The 22028-nt window shown below is 47.1% G+C and overlaps 1 protein-coding gene across 1 annotated transcript in view; it reads right to left on the reverse strand.

Annotated features, from left to right (window-relative positions):
* The window catches only part of WDTC1 (WD and tetratricopeptide repeats 1), a 73162-nt gene extending 63688 nt beyond the window's left edge, over positions 1-9474 (reverse strand). Inside the window, exon 1 of the mRNA XM_054498840.2 lies at positions 9129-9474. The gene's annotated coding sequence lies outside the window, so the exon portion shown is untranslated. The remainder of the gene's footprint in view (positions 1-9128) is intronic.
* Between the last annotated feature and the right edge of the window lie 12554 nt (positions 9475-22028).

Here is a 22028-nt window from a genome sequence, read left to right on the forward strand (position 1 = left end):
CACCTCTTAGATTCTCATCTTTTTAATTTTTTTTAAAAAAAATTTTATTTATTTGTTTTGAGACAGGGTCTGGCTCTGTCACCCAGGCTGGTGCGTGGTAGCATGATCTCAGCTCACTGCAACATCTGCCTCCCGGGCCCAAGAGATCCTCCCATCTCATCAGCCTCCCGAGCAGCTGGGACCACGGGCATGTGCCACCACACCTGGCTAATTTTTGCATTTTTTTTTTGTAGAGATGGGGTTTCACCATGCTGCCCAGGCTGGTCTTGAACTCCTGGGCTCAAGCGATCTGCCCACCTCAGCCTCCCAAAGTGTTGGGATTATAAGCATGAGTCACCGTGCCAGACCCTGACTTGACATTTCTAAACCTTAGTTTCCTAATCTGATAACACCTACCTCTGCAGGGTTAGGAGGAACAGAAGCACTTGCATGTAAAATGCCTGACACTGATCCTATTAAATAATATTTATTGAACATTCTAACATTTTACAAGTGTCATCTCATAGACTCCTCATAATAATCCTATGAGACAGGTGCTATTGTTATCCTCATCTTACACATGCAGGATCTGAGGCACAGAAAAGTGAAGTTGCCAAAGTTACACAGTTCTTAGACAGAGAGTCAATCTATACAGTCTGACTCCAGGGGCCAGGCCATTGGCCACTAAAAAATAATTACTGGGCCGGGTGTGGTGGCTCACACCTGTAATCCAGCACTTTGGGAGGCGAAGGCGAGCAGATCACTTGAGGTCAGGAGTTCCAGACCAGCCTGGCCAATGTGATGAAACCCTGTCTCTATTAAAAATATAAAAATTAGCCGGACATGGTGGCAGGCGCCTGTAATCCCAGCTGCTCAGGAGGCTGAGGCAGGAGAATCACTTGAACTCAGGAGGCACAGGTTGCAGTGAGCCAAGATCGAGATCATGCCACTGCACTTCAGTCTGGGCAACAGAGTGAGACATTGTCTCAAAAAAAAAAAAAAAAATTACTGGCCAGGGAGCAGTGGCTCACGCCTGTAATATCAGTATCCATACAATTTCAGGAAGCTGCTGAAACTTTGTCTGTTACCATTCCTTAGGGTTAAGCTGCCTTGACTCTGCTGATCTCAAACACAAATTTAAAGAGTGCCATTTCAGGGTCATGGACTAAGTTGGCACAAGGACAGTTTCTGGGAAAGGTTTTGCTGGTAGGATAGACTCATCACCAAAGCATCTTTAGGAAACTTCTTAGCCATCTTTGAGGCTCCTGGCTTAAATAATCCCATGTAGGACTGCTTGAGGTTTTCTCTGTAGAAGAGAGATGCTTCTAAGCAATGCTTTACTTTCTGGGAAGCTTTAGATAAAAACTCACCTTGATGTCCTCTCCCCTGCCCAATGGGCTCTGTATTGCTGTTTGAGCTTTTAAGAGACAGGGTTGCCTGAGTGCGGTGGCTCATGCCTGTAATCCCAGCACTTTGGGAGGCCGAGGTGGGTGAATCACCTGAGGTCAGGAGTTTGAGGCCAGCCTGACCAACATGGTGAAACGCTGTCTCTACTAAATACAATAAATTTGCCTGGCATGGTGGTGCACACCCGTAATCCCAGCTACTCGGGAGGCTGAGGCAGGAGAATCACTTGAACCCAGGAGGCAGAGGTTGCAGTGAGCCGAGATTGCACCATTGCACTCCAGCCTGGGTAACAAGAGCGAAACTCCGTCTCCGTCTCAAAAAAAACCGACAGGGTCTAGCTCTGTTCCCCAGGCTGGAATGGAATATAGCGCTATCACCGTTTACTGCAACTTTGAACTCCTAGGCTTAAGGGATCCTCCTGCCTCAGCCTCTTGAGTAGCTAGGATTATAGGTGCAAATCACCATGCCTGACTAATTTTATTTTTTGTACAGATGGGGGTCTCATCATTTTGCCCAGGCTGTTCTTGAAGTCCAGGCCTCAAACAATCCTCCCATCTCACCCTCCCAAAGTGCTAGGGTTACAAGTGCGAGCCATCTGGCCAGGCACGGTGGCTCATCTCCGTAATCCCAACACTTTGGGAGGCCAAAGCAGGAGGATCACTGGAGGTCAGGAGTTCGAGACCAGCCTGGCCAACATGGTAAAACCCTGTCTCTACTAAAAATACAAAAATTAGCCGGGCGTGATGGCACACGCCTGTAATCCTAGCTACTCAGGAGGCGGAGGCAAGAGAATCGCTTGAACCCAGGAGGCTGGGGCTGCAGTGAGCCAAGATTGCACCACTGCAACTCCATCTTGGGTGACACAGCGAGACTCTCAAAAAAAAAAAAAAAAACAGTGTGAGACATCACACCCAGCCACTTGTTTGAGCTTTGTGAAAATTTTTTCTGGATGTTTTCAGAAATTTGTTTTCCAATGATCATAGCTAATTTTCCTGTCTGCTCTTAGGCCCCACAATTACCTTAAGATAGTGGAAGGAAACAGAGAAAAGGGAGCATATTTTGATAATGCTATACTCTCTCACTATTTAAAAGCATCTGCAGTCTTTAACTTGCATCCTGACAAATCCTGCCACAATTCAAAATATCTCTTGTAGAGAAGGCTCTGGAGTTTCATCCTGTAACTCTACTACTAGCTGCAAGGTCAAGGAAAACTAAACCATTCAATTTAGAAATGTTTCCTTTCTAACTCAGTGACAGTTGTGTTACATCCAGATGTGTGACTCAAAAGGGAACCAGGTAGGCCATCAGCACCCAAACACTCAGGCCTCAACTATGAAGCTCCCTGACCAGGAATGCCTAGCTCCCATTCTCAGGAAGGCCCCCTAAGAGGTTCAAGGATAAGCAGTTTTATAGAATTGGGGGGTCATGAATAAGGACAAAATTGTACAAAAGTCCTGATCCAAACACTGCCCTCAACAGCCTCTGGAGAGCTCACTGGGCAAGGTCTGATCCTGTTCCCCACCCCACCTCCATGAAAATGGGGTTAATACCTCCCCAGATGGCTACACGGAGGATTAAGGGTCATTATTCTTGGCACTGAGCTCTGTTACAGCTCTAGCAGTTGTGACCTTGTATCCTAAAAGAAGATAATAAATACAAAAATGCCAACAGTGACCCTCAAATCTGGCTCTGCAGTAGTAGCTGAGAATTTCCTTTGCACAGGGCCTCTGACACTGCCTCCTATACACTCTGGCCTTTTGACTGCATCCTCCCCTTATTCAGGCTTAAAGTTTTTTTTTTTTTTGAGATGGAGTCTCACTCTGTCGGCCAGGCTGGAGTACAGTGTTGCAATCTCAACTCACTGCAACCTCCGCCTTCTGAGTTCATGCGATTCTCCTGCCGCAGCCTCCTGAGTAGCTGGGACTACAGACACCCGCCACCACGCCAGGCTAATTTTTGTATTTTTAGTAGAGACAGGGTTTCACCATATTGGCCAGGCTGGTCTCAAACTCCTGACCTTGTGATCCGCCCACCTCAGCCTCCCAAAGTTCTGGGATTACAGGCATGAGCCACTGCGCCCAGCCCAGGCTTAAAAGTTTTTAAGATATTAGTCTTCAATGCCACAAAGCCCTTCAAGGAGTCAGCAGCTATTACTTAATAGCACAAAGAATGGGCCCCAGAACTCTCAGAGTTACACATAGGCCTGAATTTACCCAGAAGAAGCCAACTAAGTGGTACTCCCTTACATCCAAGCCCTGGCTCTTGAGGGCAATCAATGAGGTCTAGTAAAAAGGATATATTTCATCATTTAGTCCTCAAAAACCCACTAAAAAGTAGGTACTACAATAAGCCTCATTTTATAGGTGAAACTATAGCTCTGAGAGGATACATGATTGACCCTAGGTCACAGAGCTAAGGAGGAGACATGGGTTCAAATATCAGCCCTACACTACTAGTTGTGTAACCTCCAGCATATTCCTTAACTTTAGTCTAGAGTCTCAGTTTCTCATCTGTAAAGTGGGGATAATGGTAATACCTTCCTTCCAGGGGAGCTCTGAAGATTACAACAGACATTGTAGAAAAAGTAGAGCTGGGCCTGGTGGCTCACGCCTGTAATCCCAGCACTTTCGGGGGGCCAAGGTGAGTGGATCACCTGAGGTCAGGAGTTCAAGACCAGCTTGGCCAACATGGTGAAACCCCATCTCTACTAAAAAAATACAAAAATTATCCAGGCATGGTGGTGTGCACCTATAATCTCAGCTACTCAGAAGGCTGAGGCAGGAGAATCACTTGAACCTGGGAGGCGGAGGTTGCAGTGAGCAGAGATCGTGTGCACTCCAGCCTGGGCAACAAGGCAAAACTCTGTCTTAAAAAAAAAAAAGAAAAAGTATCTAGCAAGTGCCTGGTATATACTAAATATTCAATACATGTTAGTTTTTTGGTTTTTTTTTTTTTTTTTTTTGAGACAGAGTCTCACTCTGTCCCCCCGACTGGAGTGCACACGATCTTGGCTCACTGCAACCTCTGCCTCCCAGGTTCAAGCAATTCTCATGACTCAGCCTCCCAAGTAGCGGGGATTACAGGTGTGCGCCACCACGGCTGGCTAATTTTTTGTATTTTTAGTAGAGACAGGTTTTGCCATGTTGCCCAGGCTGGCCTCCAACTCCTGAGCTCCGCCCACATCAGCTTCCCAAAGTGCTAGGATTACAGGCATGAGCCACCGCGCAATTGGCTTTTTTTTTTTTTTTGAGACAGGGTCTCTGTTGCCCATGCTGGAGTTCAGTAGTGCAGTCTTGGCTCACTGCAACCTCTGCCTCCTGCACTCAAGTGATCCCCCCACCTCAGATTCCCGGGTAGATGGGAATATAGGCACACGCTACCACACCTGGCTAATTTTTAAATTTTTTTTTGTAGAGACGGGGTTTCACTATGTTGCTTAGGCTGGTCTCAAACTCCTGGGCTCAAGCAATCCACCCACCTGGGCCTCCCAAAGTGCTGGGATTACAGGTGTGAGCCACCGTGCCAAGCCATGTTAGGTTTTACAGATTAAACAGACAGAGAGGCTGGGCATGGTGGCTCACACCTGTATTCCCAGGACTTTGGGAGGCTGAGGTGGGCAGACTGCTTGAGCCCAGGAGTTTGAGACCAGCCTGAGCAACATAGTGAAACCCCATCTCTATGAAAAAATTAAAAAATTAGCCAGGCGTGATGGCACACACCTGTATTCCCATCTACCCCGTCTCATTAAAAAAAAAAAAAAAAAAAAAAAAAAGCCAGGAGCGGTGGCTCATGCCTGTAATCCTAGCACTTTGGGAGGCCGAGGCAGGTGAAACTCAGGAGTTCAAGACCAGCCTGGGCAACATGGCAAAACCCTGTCTCTACTAAAAATACAAAAAAAATTAGCCGGGGCTGGGCGCAGTGGCTCACGCCTGTAATCCCAGCACTTTGGGAGGCTGAGGCGGGCAGATCACCTGAGGTCAGGAGTTCAAGACCAGTCTGGCCAACACGGTGAAACCCCATCTTTACAAAAATACAAAAATTAGCTGGGCATGGTGGTACATGCCTGTAATTCCAGCTACTTGGGAGGCTGAGGCATGAGAATCACTTGAACCTGGGAGGCAGAGGTTGCAGTGAACCGAGATCATGCTACTGTACTCCAGCCTGGATGATGAAGTGAGACTCTGTCTCAAAGAAAAAAAAAAGATGTGGCAAACTCTCTGCTTGAATATCTGCAATGATGGGTAACTCACTCCCTCACAAGGCAGCCCATTTTGTTTTTAGAAAGCTACATTATCTCCTATCAAACCAAAGTCTACCCTCTTGGAAATTATGTCATTTAATCCTGAGATGCCTTCTAGAATCACAGAGAACATCCAGTTTCCCTTCCCCATGACAATTCTTCAAGTATTTTAATGAGGTATCATGTTCCCCCAGGCTCTTAGCCTTGGTCTTTTCAGTTCTTCCTCATGTGTCACAGTCCCAGAGGCAATTCAATATCACAGAGCAGACAGACCTGGGTTTGAATTCCAGTCCTTCCTCTTACTTGCTGTGTGACCTTAAGCAAACTACTTAATTTCTCTGAATCTGTTTCTTCATAGGTATAATAGGGAAAATGATTCTCACCTCACAGGACAGTCATGAAGGTTACACTGGATAAAGTAAAAATACTAGCTAGCACTGAGCCCAAGATATACCAGGTCCTGAATAAAATGTCAGTCACTTTTTAGGACATATCCCAACTGGCAAATACCTCTCAAAGTAAATTAACTACACCAAGGAACTGGTTTCTTTTTTTTTTTTTTTTTTTTTTGAGATGGAGTTTCACTTTTGTTGCCCAGGCTGGAGTGCAATGGCACAATCACAGCTCACCGCAACCTCCACCTCCTGGGTTCAAGCGATTTTCCTGCCTTAGCCTCCTGAGTAGCTGGGACTACAGGCGCGTGCCACCACGCCCGGCTAATTTTTTTTGTATTTTTAGTAGAGATGGGGTTTCACCGTGTTAGCCAGGATGGTCTCAATCTCCTGACCTTGTGCTCTGCCCACCTCAGCCTCCCAAAGTGCTGGGATTACAGGCGTGAGCCACCGCGCTCAGCCAGGAACTGGTTTCTAATAGCAACTGCCAGAACTTTGGCTTTTGAAGAGATGATAGCTAAGAAAGTACAATCTAAGGGTTTTGTGGGCCCAGCAATCTGCAATGGCAGCCTAAAGATGCAGTGGAGCATCTGGAAAGGTGAGGTGGAAAGAAGAAAGGAAACAGAATAGATAACTAAACCAGTGACCCAAAGAAAACACAAGTATCACCAGATTACATGTTCTGTTTGACTTCCTCTCTGAGACTCAGAACTGCACATGTCAGCAACATTCCTTAATTTTTAAAAGGAGAGAAGAGAGTGGTCATGGAAGACGTGTCTGTAGTCCCAGCTACTAGGGAGGCAGAGGTACGAGAATCCCTTGAGCTCAGGAGTTCGAGACCAGCCTGGGCAAGAGTGAGACCCCATTTCAAAAAATAAAAATAAAAGGAGAGAGGCCGGGCGCGGTGGCTCACACCTGTAATCCCAGCACTCTGGGAGGCTGAGGTCGGTGGATCACGACGTCAGGAGTTCAAGACCAGCCTGGCCAAGATGGCGAAACCCCATCTCTACTAAAAATACAAAAATTAGCCGGGCATGGTGGCAGGCACCTGCAATCCCAGCTACTTGGGAGGCTGAAGCAAAGAATTGCTTGAACCCAGGAGGCCGAGGTTGTAGTGAGCTGAGATCGTGCCACTGCACTTCAGCCTGGGCAACAGAGCAAGACTCCATCTCAAAAAATAAATAAATACATACATACATACAATTTTAAAAAGGAGAAAAAAATAAAAATAATTAAAGACCAAGTCATAGTCTAGATCTTCCTTAGCAGTTGGCCCCTCAAGATCCACAAATGTTTGGCAGTGGGCTTCAAGATTTTCAGTTGTCTTTCCAGATCCTAAAGTCTAGGTGTGCAAAAACACCCTACATAAGATGCCCAATGAGTCAATACTGAACTCCTCCCGGCTAAAAAAAACTGTCAATTGTATGAAACTGGTAAATGGTCATTAACATCATCATCATAATATTTACACGTGTTCTCTCTTTCCCTCGTGACCCTCAGGGAAGGTGTCCCAGGCAGAAATATGGGCTACTGCTCAATTATTCTGCAGAGTTGATCCAAAAGCACTGTTCCTTCAAATTGAGATAAGACTCGAACAGAAGTGCCCCCACATAGGACAAAAAAGGAAAGGAGAGCAGGACTCCAGCCTTAAAGCAGCATGATCACAAACTATGATGGAAAAGGTCATTTCCCACCTGCCAATGAAATACAACAACCTACAATGAAATACAACAACCTACAATGAAGAAATCTCAGTAAGTCTCAGACTTGGCCCAAAGGAGCCCCACTAGTTACTCCCTGGTCTGTTATAGAGGATCTGGCTATTAAACTCAACAGCAAAAATTCAATTCAATCCCGCTAAAGATATAAGAATCACAAGGAAGAATAAGCCAGAACTCAAGACAGAAATAGCATTAAGTAGTTCCTTCAGTACAGTGCGCAGAAGCTGGCCACTCAACGACTCTAAAAGACACAGAAAAGTTTAGTAGGGACCACTTGGGCATACCGGTGTCCTAGGTGGGGATTTCATAACGTCTTTGAGTCAGAAGCTGCCCTCAAAATAGTTTTCTTCTCAAAACGGTTTCAGGCTTTGTTAGAAAGGGAAGACTTCACTGCCACTTTACCCAGATCATCGACCCCATCCTTGGAATGAATGGGGATGCTTCAGCCACCCTACCAGGCTCCTAAAATCACCAACTTGAGAGAAAAACTATAACGTTGCTCTACCAGTACTTCAGGAGGTTAAAGAAAGTCACAGAAGAAAAGAACTTTGGGGAAAACAGTCAAATTCGGCTGTTAAGGCATTAGTCACAGGCCTCTGTACCTCTCCTCTAGAAACCCTGGGAGTACACCCGCAGAGGAGAGAGAGCCCAAGGCACCAAGCAAAGTCAACCAGTCTGGCAAGGGGGCGTCCCACTGCGGCTTTCAGTCCAAGAAGTGGATCCTGCTGGTTCACAGTCTCTCTTCTATCTCCTCACTTCCTATTTACCCTTTGAAGTTGGTACTGAATAGCCCATTCCCAAGCAGAGGCCCTTTGTATACGGGGTGCTACAGTCGCCTGGTGGAAACACCTTGGCAGAGTTGTTTGGTGCCAGGATGGGCCACTGAAGGCATCTGCGGTGGACACACACACACACACACACACACACACACACACACACACACGAGAGAGAGAGAGAGAGAGAGAAACAGAAAGAGAGAGCGAGAAGCTAAGAGAGCAGGTCAGGTCGGCGTTGCCCTCCCAGCACTTACACCTGCCCCTTCTTCCTGACTCCGGCGCCAGATCAGATGTCAAACAAAAACTCCGCAAAAAAGTCCCATGATGGAATGACTTCCACCTCTCCCTCCGCAGAGCCTCCGCGGACTCCCACAGCCTCCCCCCGCATCCCGACCAAACCCTCCGCCCCCACCCCGCCCCCGGACCACTCTGCCCTCCGCCCCGGCGAGGCCTGGCCCATCTCGGGACACCCGGGGCCCCGAGGCGGGTAGGCTCAGGCCCCCAGGCCGGCAGGGCTGGAGCCGGCCCAGAGCGGGCGGCCCGTTCGCCGGGGCTGCGGGAGCTGGTCCCCGCCTCGGCGCCCGCGGAGGGCAGGGGCCGCGGTGACCCGTACCTGTCAGGTCTCTTCCCCCGACCGGCAGCGGCGCAACTTCAGGAGCCCATGTCCGACCGGGGGGGGCGGCCCCTCTCCCGGGAGGGGGGGCGCGGATCCCGGGGAGGGGGCTGGGGGGCTCGAGCAGCTCTAGCCCCTTCCCATGCTCCCCGCCCGGCGCCTGGCCGGGGCCGGACAGCGCCTCCGCCCGCCCCTGCGCACCGCCTCACACCCGCGCTCACACACACTCACACTCCCTCGCGCGCTCTCACACACGCACTCCCCTCCCTCCTCCTCCTCTGTTTATCTCCTCCAGCTGTCTGGGGACCCAGGAGAAGCCCAGCAACGCGCCTGCGCCACGCAGTCTCCGCCTCCGCCCCGCGCCTCGCCGCCGGCGGGTACGCTACGGAGACTGCGCTAGGCCGCTTCCAGAATGGCTAGCGGCCGGTCAACGTCTGCTGCCGGCGGCGCCCACTAACATGCTAGTGGGGGAGCCCCGCACCGCCGTGGCCAATGGGCTTCGCCGCTTGCGGGACCGGCAGCCAGTGGGCGGGCGGGAAAGCTGGGCTAAGCCCCGGGGCACCCTGGGAGTCGTAGTTTTTCGCCGTCGAGGAGTTCCTGCCGAGCGGGCTCACCCCGCCCGGTTGCCATTAGTTACCCGGACGCACCTCCCACCCCACCGGGTAAAACGCTCCTCACACCGCTTCTGGGACACCCGCCCACACGCCCGCCCACTGACCCCCAGGCCCCCTCACAGCCCCTTAAGAGCTCCTAAGACTTCCTCTCAGCCCCCGAATTGTGGGACCTCTCAGGCTAGGGCCCCGGGGACTCCTCAGCCCACTCCTTCCTGCTCTGGGGGCTGCTGAAGTTGCACAGTCCTCACTCACGTCTCCTGGGCCTTAAGGAAGAGAATGAAAGAGAATCGGTCCTACACTGAGTAGCCTGGAGAGGAGTCAGCCACACACACTCTGGGTGCCCTCGGGGTGTTGGGAGCGACTAGGTCCATTTGACCCTAGCGGAGTCACTGCTGCTCCCACCTCTGAGGAAGAGACGCAGTTCCAGCCTTGTGGAGTCCCGGGTCTGATGGAGGAGAGACCCTCCCCTTTTTAAGGAAGTTCCCAAGGTGACAAGGGTGGCACTAAGCCTATCTTCTTAAGGCAGAGACCAGGCCCCACCCGTGAAACCTCAAGTCAGAAAGGGAAGACTTGTCACCTTCTGACAAGGGAAACTTGTCACCCATAGGGTGCCATTTGTCAGATACTAACAATAATTCACTTTTATTCGCACTGGATTGGGTACAGTCCCTTAGCTAGGTACTATTGCTGTCTGTGTTTTGCAGAAAAGGAAAGAAGCTGAAGCAGAAAGGCTAAAAGCAACTTGCCCCCAGGGTCCTGATAAGTTGGCAAATTGGGAATTAGACCCAGATCTGCCTGACACCAGAGTCTGAGCCTTTGAACACAGCCTGTCTTTCCTGTGAAAACCAGACAGCACCCGCTCTCAGTAAGGACTGAATATATGTATTTGGCACTTACAGTGTTTATCACTCCGTGTGTCGCTTTTTTTTTTTTTTTCCAATTCTGCTCACATCATGAGTACGAATTTGTCTGTGAATACCTGAATACTCCCAGAGACAAAGGTAGTATTCCAATTGCTGGTGATTTCTCCCCAAGGGAGATTTCTCCCCATTTAGAGGAGTAAGAACCTACCCTTGTGAAACCGCTCACAAAGCCTTTTATGCCTTTCTCCTAAAAATGTTGTGGGTCATTCCCCCTGAACTCTCCACCACAGCTGTTCCACTGAATATAAAAAAATCATAGACTTTGGGACTAGAAGAAAGCTTTGAGATCGTCTATCTGTAGCTCCCCAGGTTCAGGCTGCAACCTTGGTTAGGGTCATTGGGTTAATTAAACTGAATAATAGCTAACATTTATTGAATACTTACCATGGGAGATAAGAGCTTACTGGTGGATTAAGAAACACTGCCAGGCTGGGCGCGGTGGCTCACGCCTGTAATCCCAGCACTTTGGGAGGCCGAGGAGGAGGGATCACGAGGTCAGGAGATAGAGACCACCCTGGCTAACACGGTGAAACCCCCTCTCTACTAAAAATACAAAAAAATTAGCCGGGCGTGGTGGCGGGCGCCTGTAGACCCAGCTTCTCTGGAGGCTGAGGCAGGAGAATGGCGTGAACCTGGGAGGCGGAGCTTGCAGTGAGCCGAGATCGCGTCACTGCACTCCAGCCTGGGTGACAGAGCGAGACTCCGTCTCAAAAAAAAAAAAAAAAAGTAAAAAAAAAAAAAGAAACCACTCCCGGCCGGGCGCGGTGGCTCACGCCTGTAATACCAGCACTTTGGGAGGCCAAGGGCGGGTGGATCTCCTGAGGTCGGGAGTTCAAGACCAACCTGGCCAGCACGGTGAAACCCTGTCTCTACTAAAAATACAAAAATTACCTGGGCGTGGTGGCGCATGCCTGTAATCCCAGCTACTCAGGAGGCTGAGGCAGAAGAATCACTTGAACCCTAGAGGCGAAGGTTGCAGTGAGCCGAGATTGTGCCACTGCACTCCAGCCTGGGCAACAGAGAGAGACTCCATCTCGAAAAAAAGAAAAAAAGAAAAGAAAGAAAGACAGACTCCCACAATCACATAGCTAGGAAGTGGTACAGTTGGGATTAAAGCCTAGACTATTCAAATTCAGAACCCCCATTTTTAAATCATTTTAGCATCCTGCTTTTTGGCAGAGAACCCCCCCCCCTCCTTTTTTTTTTTTTCTTTTTTTGAGACGGAGTCTCGCTCTGTCGCCCAGGCCGGAGTGCAGTGGTGCGATCTCCGCTCACTGCAAGCTCCGCCTCCCGGGTTCACACCATTCTCCTGCCTCAGCCTCCCGAGTAGCTGGGACTACAGGCGCCCTCCACCACTTCGTCATTTCTTTTAGTAGAGACGGGGTTTCACCGGACTAGTCAGAATAGTCTCGATCTCCTGACCTCGTGATCCGCCCACCTCTGCCTCCCAAAGTGCTGTCACTACAGACGTGAGCCACTGCGCCCGGCCAGAGAACCCCCATTTTAAAGTCTTGTTTAATGCTGGCAAGGTCACAGAGGATCTTAGATATACCGACAGAGAAGAGTGGGTGATGTTTCTGTGACTCCTAGCACAGTCTATGGCACATAGCAGAAACTCAGTAAATATTTGTTGTCAGAATGAACTTTCGTTGGTGGAGACTGATGACAGGAAGAAGACTATTTCTTTTGAGATGGAGTCTTGCTCTGTCGCCCAGGCTGGAGTATAGTGGTGCAATCTCGGCTCACTGCAACCTCCACTTCCTGGGTTCAAGCGATTCTCCTGTCTCAGCCTCCTGAGTAGCTGGGACTACAGGTGCACACCATGACGCCGGGCTAATTTTTGTATTTTTAGTAGAGATGGGGTTTCACCATAATTGGTCAGGCTGGTTTCAAACTTCTGACCTCAGGTGATCCACCTGCCTTGGCCTCTCAAAATGCTGGGATTACAGGCATGAGCCACCTCGCCCCACCAGGAAGAAGACTATTAACAACTGCAGTAACTATTTATTATTTTCTAATAGATACTCACTCGTACTCTTAAACTTGCTTGAGTTTCTCTCTTTCTCACTTCCTCTCTCTCCATATAGGCAGAGACCTATACATAAATCTATATATACATATGTGTACACACACACACACATATACACATTAACACACACTAACTCATTTGCTTCTCCCAACCACGTTGTGAGTTAGGTATGATTCTTACTCCCGTTTTACATAGAAACAGAGACTTGGCCAGGCATGGAGGCTCACGCCTGTAATCCCAACGTTTTGGTTCCAGACCAGCCTGGGCAATACAGCAAAACCCTGTCTCTACAAAAAATATAAACATTGGCCAGGCGCGGTGGCTCACGCCTGTAATCCCAGCACTTTGGGAGGCCGAAGCAGGCAGATCACGAGATCAGGAGCTCGAGACAAGCCTGGCCAACATAGTGAAACCCTGTCTCTACTAAAAATACAAAAATCAGCTGGGCATGGTGGTGCATGCCTGTAATCCCAGCTACTTGGGAGGATGAGGCAGGAGAATCGCTTGAACCCTGGAGGCAGAGGTTGTGGTGAGCCAAGATCACGCCCCTGCATTCCAACCTGGGCAACAGAGCAAGACTTCATCTAAAAAAAAAAAAAAATTAGGGTGGGCATGGTGGCTGGGCCGGCTGTGGCTCATGGCTGTAATTCTATCACTTTGGAAGGCCGAGGTGGGAGGATCACTTAAGGTCAGGAGTTTGAGACCAGCCTGGCCAACATGGCCAAACACTGTCTCTATTAAAAATACAAAAAAAAAAAAAAAAAAATTAGCCAGTTGTGGTGACATGTGCCTGTAGTCCCAGCTACTTGGGAGACTGAGATAGGAGGATTGCTTAAGCCTGGGAAGCAGAGGTTGCAGTGAGCCAAGATGGCACCACTGCACTCCAGCCTGGTACACAGAACGAGACCCTGTCTGGAAAAAAAAAAAAGAAGAAGAAGATGGTTAAATTCAAAATCAGACACACACTTCCCAGCCACATATGTTTTCAGATTATGAAATAATTTTGTTTTTCTTTTTCTTTTTTCAGACGGAGTCTCACTTTGTCACCTGGGCTGGAATGCAGTGGCAAGATCTCGGCTCATCACAACCTCCGCCTCCCAGGTTCAAGTGATTCTCCTGCCTCAGTCTCCCAAGTAGTTGGGATTACAGGTGCACACCACCACACCAAGCTAATTTTTTTATTTTCAGTAGAGACAGGGTTTCACTATGTTGGCCAGTCTGATCTCGAACTCCTGACCTCATGATCTGCCCGCCTCGGCCTCACAAAGTGCTGGAATTACAGGTGTGAGCCACCATGCCCGGCCTAAAATAATTTTCTAACCAATAGAGTTGGACTGCTTTGAGAGGTTGTAAGTTCTTTGTTTCTGGTAGTATTCAAGTACAGGCTATATACACATGTGTCCAAGATACTCTAGAAGCAATTATTGTATTAGGTAGATAATTAAGTGACCATTTCCAATTTTTTTATTTGGCTCTTGGAAACAGACAAGGATTATTCAAATAAAGCTATGGCAGTGAATGTTGCTGTTTTTTCTCTCCTAAGAGCATGAGATGATGCCTCAACTGATCACCAGCTCTGCAGAGGCAGTCACTGATACCATCATTTTCATCTCCTAATTGGATTCCTAGGCAAAAGTGGACATATTCAACCTACAATTAAAGATGCTTATATTTTACAACCCAGCAATTCTACTTCTGATACCTTAGGGGAACTATTGCATGTGTGCACGAGGAGACATTGGCAAGAATACTCCTTCCAACTGTATTATAATAGCAAAAATGTTGAAACAACCTGTCTTTCTGTAAGGGGAATCAATGGATGAATTGTGGGTTAGTCATACAATGGAGTACCATACAACCAATTAATGATTTACATGTAATCGAGATAGATAAATCTTAAAAACATAATGAGTGAAGGAAGTTTAAAGATAACACATTCAGTATGGCATTTATGTAAAATTTAACACAAAAATGTCATATATTTATAAACATATATGTAGAAAAATACAAAAAGTTAAATGGGAAAGACAGCAATTTTGGGAGAGTGCTTACTTCTTTTTTTTTTTAACAGTACTACTTCTGGCCAGGCTGGGTAGCTCACACCTGTAATCCTAGCACTTTGGGAGGCCAAGGTGGGGTGGAGGCTTGAGTCCACGGGTTTGAGACCAGCCTGGGCAACATGGCAAAACCCCATCTCTACTAAAAAATAAAAATAAAAAAAAAATTAACTGGGCGTGGTGGCACACCTGTAGTCCCACCTACTAGGGAGCCTGAGGTGGAAGAATCACCTGAGCCCGGGAGGTTGAGGCTGCAGTGAGCCCAGATCATGCCACTGCACTCCAGCCAGGGCAACTGGAGTGACACCCTGTCTCACAAAAGCCCCCCAAACCCCGCAAAACAGTACTGCTGCTTGTGGAGCAGGGCTAACTAACTCATAGGCAGTACATTCTGAGTCAACCAGAGAGTATGCTCACTTCTAAGAAAGAGGAAGAAAAGAGGTGGGGACGGGGTTTTAGCTATATTTATATCATTTTATCTCTTAAAAAGATTAGAAAAAAAAGATTAGAACTAAATATAGTATTTATATTAAATATTAAACAAAATGTTAAACATCACTTTTATCTTCGTGGTTATATTATCTGTAGATTTCTGAATATTTGAAGTAGTTTCTAATTAAATATTACCAATTTTTTTTTTTTTTTTTGAGACAGAGTTTCACTCTTGTCGCCCAGGCTGGAGGACAGTGGCGTGATCTCGGCTCACTGCAACCTCTGCCTTCCAGGTTCAAGCAATTCTCCTGCCTCAGCCTCCCAAGTAGCTGGGACTACAGGCACGAGCCACCATGCCTGGCTAATTTTTGTATTTTTAGTAGAGACAGGGTTTCACCAGGGTTTTTAATTAAATGAGGCGGGTGGATCAGCTGAGGTCAGGAGTTGGAGACCAGCCTGGCCAACATGGGGAAACCCCTGTCTCTACTAAAAATACAAAAATTAGTGGGGCATAGTGGCGTGCACCTGTAATCCCAGCTACCCAGGAGGCTGAGGCAGGAGAATTGCTGGACCCGGGAGGCGGAGGCTGCAGTGAGCCGGTATCTGTGCCACTGCACTCCAGCCTGGATGACAGAGCAAGACTGTGTCTCAAAAAAAAAAAAAAAAAGAAAAACAAAACACAGTAACAACGAAGAAGTATTACCTCCTTTTATTTCATTTAGGACTTCTGGTTGCAAAGCGTCTTGGGAGTACAATCTAAGTCACCATGAGAAAAGATAGAGACCCACTGATTTTAGTTAGCTCCTTCGTTTAACCAAGGAGAAAACTGTGGCCTAGAGCAATTTGGTAACTTGCTTAAAGTCACAAATCACCAAGAGCCCAAACTCTAAACTCTAGTCCAACCCATTGAGAGTTTCCAAACTTCTCTTGTGCATATACTGTACCTGTGTTCCAGCTGTGCCTTCCACTTAGAATCACTCTCCTACTCCCATCTCTGTTCCTTCTCTAAAATTCTACTTAGCTAAGCTAAGAAAGAATTAGCCAATCTAGGCCAGGTGCAGTGGCTCACGCCTGTAATTCCAGCACTTTGGGAGGCCAAGGTGGGCAGATCATGAGGTCAGGAGTTCAAGACCAGCCTGGCCAACATAGTAAAACCCTGTCTCTACTAAAAATACAAAAAATTAGCTGGGCGTGGTGGCACATGCCTGTAATCCCAGCTACTCAGGAGGCTGAGGCAGGAGAATCACTTGGACCTGGGAGGCAGAGGTTGCCATGAGCAGAGATGGTGCACTGCACTCCAGCCTGAGCGACAGTATAAGACTCTGTCTCCAAAAAAAAAAAAAGAAGAAAGAAAGAAAGAAAAATTAGCCAATCTTACTCCCCAGACTTGAGTCTGAATCTTAGGTTCGAGTGGGCCCCAATCAGCTTCCCTTCTCTGTACCTTCACTTCTCTGCTCAACCTTTTAAAATTTTCATTTACTAAATTTTATTTTATTTTTTTGTAGAAACAGGATCTCACTTTTTTGCCCAGGATGGTCTTGAATTCCTGGCCTCAAGCAATCCTTCTGACTCAGCCTCCCAAAGTGCTGGGATTAAAGGTTGAGTCTCTTCACTCCGTCAGCAGCACGTTTTCTTGTTGGAATTATTCTGATCGTTAAGCAGTTCTTCTTAATGATAAAGTTCTAACTTCCACTTATTTGTCCCAACTCTGTTATCTGTGGCAACGTAGGTTTTGTATATTAAATGAGGTGATTTTTGTGTAAACTGTAAAGGTCTGGGACAATTTGGGGGGATTAGCAGGAGTGGTAGTCATAATGATCCCTTTTGCCCTTAATAAAGCTTCAAGGGCTGGGTGCAGTGGCTCATGCCTGTAATTCTAGCAGTTTTGGAGGCTAAGGCAGGAGGATTGCTTGATCCCAGGAGTCTGAGGCCAGCCTGGGCAATACAGCGAGAGCCTGTCTCTCCAAAAACAAACAAACAAACAAACAAACAAAAATAAAACCTTCAGCGTGTGGTGGCTCACACCTGTAATCCCAGCTACTTGGGAGGCCTAGACAGAAAGATAGTTTGAGGCCAGGAGTTTGAGACCAACCTGGGCAACACAGAGAGACCTTGTCTCCGAAAATACTTTTTTAAAATATTAACCAGGCATGGTGGCATGGTGGCATGTGCCTGTAGTCCTAGCTATGTAGGAGGATGCCTTGAACCCAGGAGTTCAAGGTTACAGTGAGCTATGATCGTGCCACTGCACTCCAGCCCAGGTGACAAAGTGAGACCCTGTTTCTAAAATAAAAATAAAAATAACTTCAGGCAATGAAACTCTCATGTCCCCACTAAGACTTCTGTTTCCTAAGCTAAACGTCTCCATTCCAATCCAGCCAACAAAGGCAAAGATTGCCACCAGTGAAAACATTCATGAGACTATGTCAGGAAAACCTGTGGCATTTCCAGGAGTCATTCCAAAGATGTCTATGCAATGATGGCCCCACTAGAATAGTTAGATCTGTTAAGATTGTTTTCAGTTGCAAATAACATGCAATCCAACTAGCAGTGGCTTAAACATATGAGGTTGAGTTTTCTCACACAGCAAGTCCCGAAGTTATTATTGTAAGTAGTTCAGCCATTCAACATAATTTATTTCTATCTTTTTTCTGTTCCAGAATCCTAAGTTTTAGTTTTTCACTATAGTTACAAAATGGCTGCTGTAGCACCAAGCGTCTCAACTATGTTCAAGGCAAAACAAACAAGAGAAAGGGAGAGGCACTAGCTGCTTTTTATCAAAAAAGCAAAAGCTTTTTCGAAGACCCCAAACAGATTTCTATTTGTATCTCACTTGCCAGAGCTACGTCTTGTAACGACCTCTATCTACAAGGTAGATCTGGGAAAGTCTGGTAAGCAATTGTTTAGTATTCCTAGCCTCTATATGACAAGAGAAGGCAAAGGAAAATAAATTGAGGCATGGATTTGAGCTAGCCAACCAGGAATATCTGCCACAGAACATTTCAAGGTGATAATTTTGGGCAGAACTCAAATCCACGGCTCAAACCTAGTTCCATATGGACAGACTCTCAGCTGTGTCAGTCAAAATCAGGGGGGGATAGGCCACGCACAGTGGCCCACACCTGTAATCCCAACACTTTGGGAGGCTGAAGCAGGAGGATTGCTTGAGCCCAGGAGTTCGAGACTAGCCTCGGCAACATAGCAAAAACCCATCTCTACAAAACAAAACAAAACAAATCAGGGGTACAACTTCTGCTAGTCAAACTCAGAAAGGACATATCAAATAGAATTCCAGGGGCCAGACGTGGTGGCTCACGCCTGTAATCCCAGCACTTTGGGAGGCCGAGGAAGGGGGATCACTTGAGGTCAAGAGTCCGAGAACAGCCTGGCCAACATGGTGAAACCTCATCTCTACTAAAAATTTTAAAATTAGCTGGGTGTGGTGGCACGCACCTATAGTCCCAGCTACTTGGGAGACTGATAGCAGGAGAATTGCTTGAACTCAGGAGGTGGAGGTTATAGTGAGCTGAGGTTGCACCACTGCACTCCAGCCTGGATGACAGAACAAGACACCATCTCAAAAATAAACAAACAAATGAACCAAAACAACAGAATTCCAGTGTTTTAATGTGCTGTGGGGAATAGTTGTTAACCTTGCTTGACAATAGAGACAGAGCATGGTTCCTCTCTCAGGGAGCAGGCTAGTGCATCAAGGCACTGAAAAACGAAGACTGTTACCTGTTAGATGAGCAGGTTATTTAGCCTTTTTATATCTTGTAAATAGGGTATACCATATGTCACCACCTACTTGACAAGAATTATAAATAGAAATTCACAGTATGCTTGTAGAACACATTGAAATAATGAATTTCAAATTTTAAAACTGACACCACCCAACTTCCAGATTACTATAAAGCTACAATAATTGGCCAGGTGTGGTGGCTCACGCCTATAATCCCATCACTTTGGGAGGCCGAGGCGGGCGGATCACCTAAGATCAGGAGTTGGAGATCAGCCTGGCCAACATGGCGAAACCTCGTCTCTACTAAAAATACAAAAATTAGCTGGGTGTGGTGGCACACACCTGTAATCCCAGCTACTTGGGAGGCTGAGGCAGGAGAATCACTTGAATCCAGGAGGCGGAGATTGCAATGAGCCGAGATCATGCCACTATACTCCAGCCTGGGTGACAGAATGAGACTGTCTCAAAAAAAGAAAAAAAAAGCTACAATAATCAAGAGAGTGTGGTACGGGTGAAAGAATAGACAGATTAATGGAACAGAATACAGAACTCAGAAACAGACCCACACAAAGGCAATTCAATGGAGAAAGGATAATTTTTTTTTTTTTTTTTTGAGACAGAGTCTCACTCTGTCACCCAGGCTGGAGTGCAGCGGCATGATCACAGCTCACTGCAACCTCAACTTCCTAGGCTCAGGAGATCCTCCCACCTTAGCCTCACAAGTAGTTGGGACTACAGGTGTGCACCACGACACCTGGCTAATTTTTGTAATTTTTGGTAGAGATAGGGTTTTGCCATGTTGCCCAGGTTGGTCTCCAACTCTTGGGCCCAAGCAATCTGCCCACCTCAGATTCCCAAAGTGCTGGGATTACAGGCGTGAGCCACCATGCCTGGCTGTGGGTAGTTTTCTTAAGAAATGATGGGGCCAGGCGTGGTGGCTCATGCCTGTAATCCCAGCACTTTGGGAGGCCGAGGTGGGTGGATCATGAGGTCAGGAGTTCGAGACCAGCCTGACCAACATGGTGAAACCCCATCTCTAGTAAAAAAAAAAAAAACAAAAAAAGAAAAAAAGAAAAAAAAGAAAAGAAAAGAAAAAGAAATGATGCTAGAGGCTGAGCACGGTGGCTCACGCCTGTAATCCCAGCACTTTGGGAGGCCAAGACGGGCAGATCACAAGGTCAGGAGTTCGAGACCAGCCTGACCAATGTGGTGAAACCCCATCTGTACTAAAAATACAAATTAGCCAGTTGCGGTGGCAGGCGCCTGTAGTCCCAGCTACTCGGGAGGCTGAGGCAGGAGAATCGTTTGAACTCAGGAGGCGGAAGTTGCAGTGAGCAGAGATCGCGCCACTGCACTCCAGCTTGGGCAACAGAGCAAGACTCCATCTCAAAACAAAACAAAACAAAAAAAGAAATGATGCTAGAACAACTGGACATCCACATGTAAAAAATGAACTGAACACTATGATTTGAACATTTGTGTTCCCCAAAAATTAGTATGTTGAAATCCTAACCCCCAAAGTGATGGTATTAGGAGGTGGGGCATTTGAGAGGTGATTAGATCACGAGAGTAAAGCCCGCATGAATTAATGCTTTTATGAAAGAGACCCCAGAGAGCTCCTTTGCTTCCTACTGTCATGTGAGGACACAGCAAAAAGATGGTACATATACCAGGAAGTGGGCCTTCACCAGACTTCAAATCTGCTAGCGCCTTGATCTCGGACTTCCCAGCCTCAAGAACTGCAAAAAATAAACTTCTGTTGCTTATGAGCTATCCAGTCTATGTTACAGCAGCCCAAAGAGACTAGGACATCCAGACACTAACTTTGTAACTTTGACAAAAACCAGCCAGGCATGGTGGCTCACGCCTGTAATCTCAACACTTTGAGAGCCCAAGGCGGGCGGAGCACTTGAGGTCAGGAGTTTGAGACCAGGCTGGCCAACATGACAAAACCCTGTCTCTACTGAAAATTCAAAAAATAGCTGGGTGTGATGGCGTGTGCCTGTAGTACCAGCTACTAAGGGGGCTGAGGCAGGATAACCCCTTGAACCCGGGAGGCAGAGGTTACAGTGAGCCGAGATCGCACCACTGCATTCCAGCCTGGGAAACAGAGCGAGACCCTACCTCAAAAAAAACCAAAACAAAACAAAAAAACTTTCACAAAAATAAACTCAAAGTGGATCATAAACCTGAATGCAAACGCAAAATCATAAACTTCTTCAAGATAACATAGGAGAAAATGTAGGTGACCTTGAGTTTGATGATGAATTTTTAGATTCATGAAAGGATAAATTGCTATGTTGGACTTCATTAAAATTTAAAACCTGCTCTATAAAAGATGTTGTTAGGAGAATGTAAAGACAAACCACAACTGGGAAAAAACATTTGCAAAAGACAAAGTACTCTTAAAACTCAACAATAAGATCGGGCATGGTGGTTCATGCCTATAATCCCAGCATTCTGGGAGGCCAAGGTCGGAGGATTGCTTAAGGCCAGGAGTTCAAGACCAGCCTGGTCAACAGAGCAAGATCATGTCTCTAAAAAAATTTAAAAATTTGCTGTGCGCGGTGGCTCATGCCTGTAATCCCAGCACTTTGGGAGGCCAAGGCGGGCGGATCATGAGGTCAGGAGATTGAGACCATCCTGGCTAACACGGTGAAACCCCTTCTCTACTAAAAAATAGAAAAAATTAGCCAGACGTGGTGGTGGACGCCTATAGTCCCAGCTACTCGGGAGGCTGAGGCAGGAGAATGGCGTGAACCCGGGAGGCGGAGCTTGCAGTGAGCCAAGACCGCGCCACTGCACTCCAGCCTGGGCGACAGAGCGAGACTCTGTCTCAAAAAAAAAAAAAAAAAAAAAAAAAATTAAAAATTAAAAAAAATTAGCCAGGCATGGTGGCGCATGCCTGTAGTCCCAGCTACACCAATTACCCGGAAGCCTGAGGTGGATCACTTGAGCCAGGAGTACAAGATTGCAGTAAGCTATGATCATGCCACTGCATTCCACCCTGGGCGACAAAGCAAGACCCAGTCTCAAAAAACTAAAACAAAACAAAACACCAAAAAACCTCAACAATAAGAAAATAACCCAATTAAAAAATGGG

The sequence above is a fragment of the Pongo pygmaeus genome, chromosome 1, assembly GCF_028885625.2.
Source record: "Pongo pygmaeus isolate AG05252 chromosome 1, NHGRI_mPonPyg2-v2.0_pri, whole genome shotgun sequence".
Classification (NCBI taxonomy): domain Eukaryota; kingdom Metazoa; phylum Chordata; class Mammalia; order Primates; family Hominidae; genus Pongo; species Pongo pygmaeus.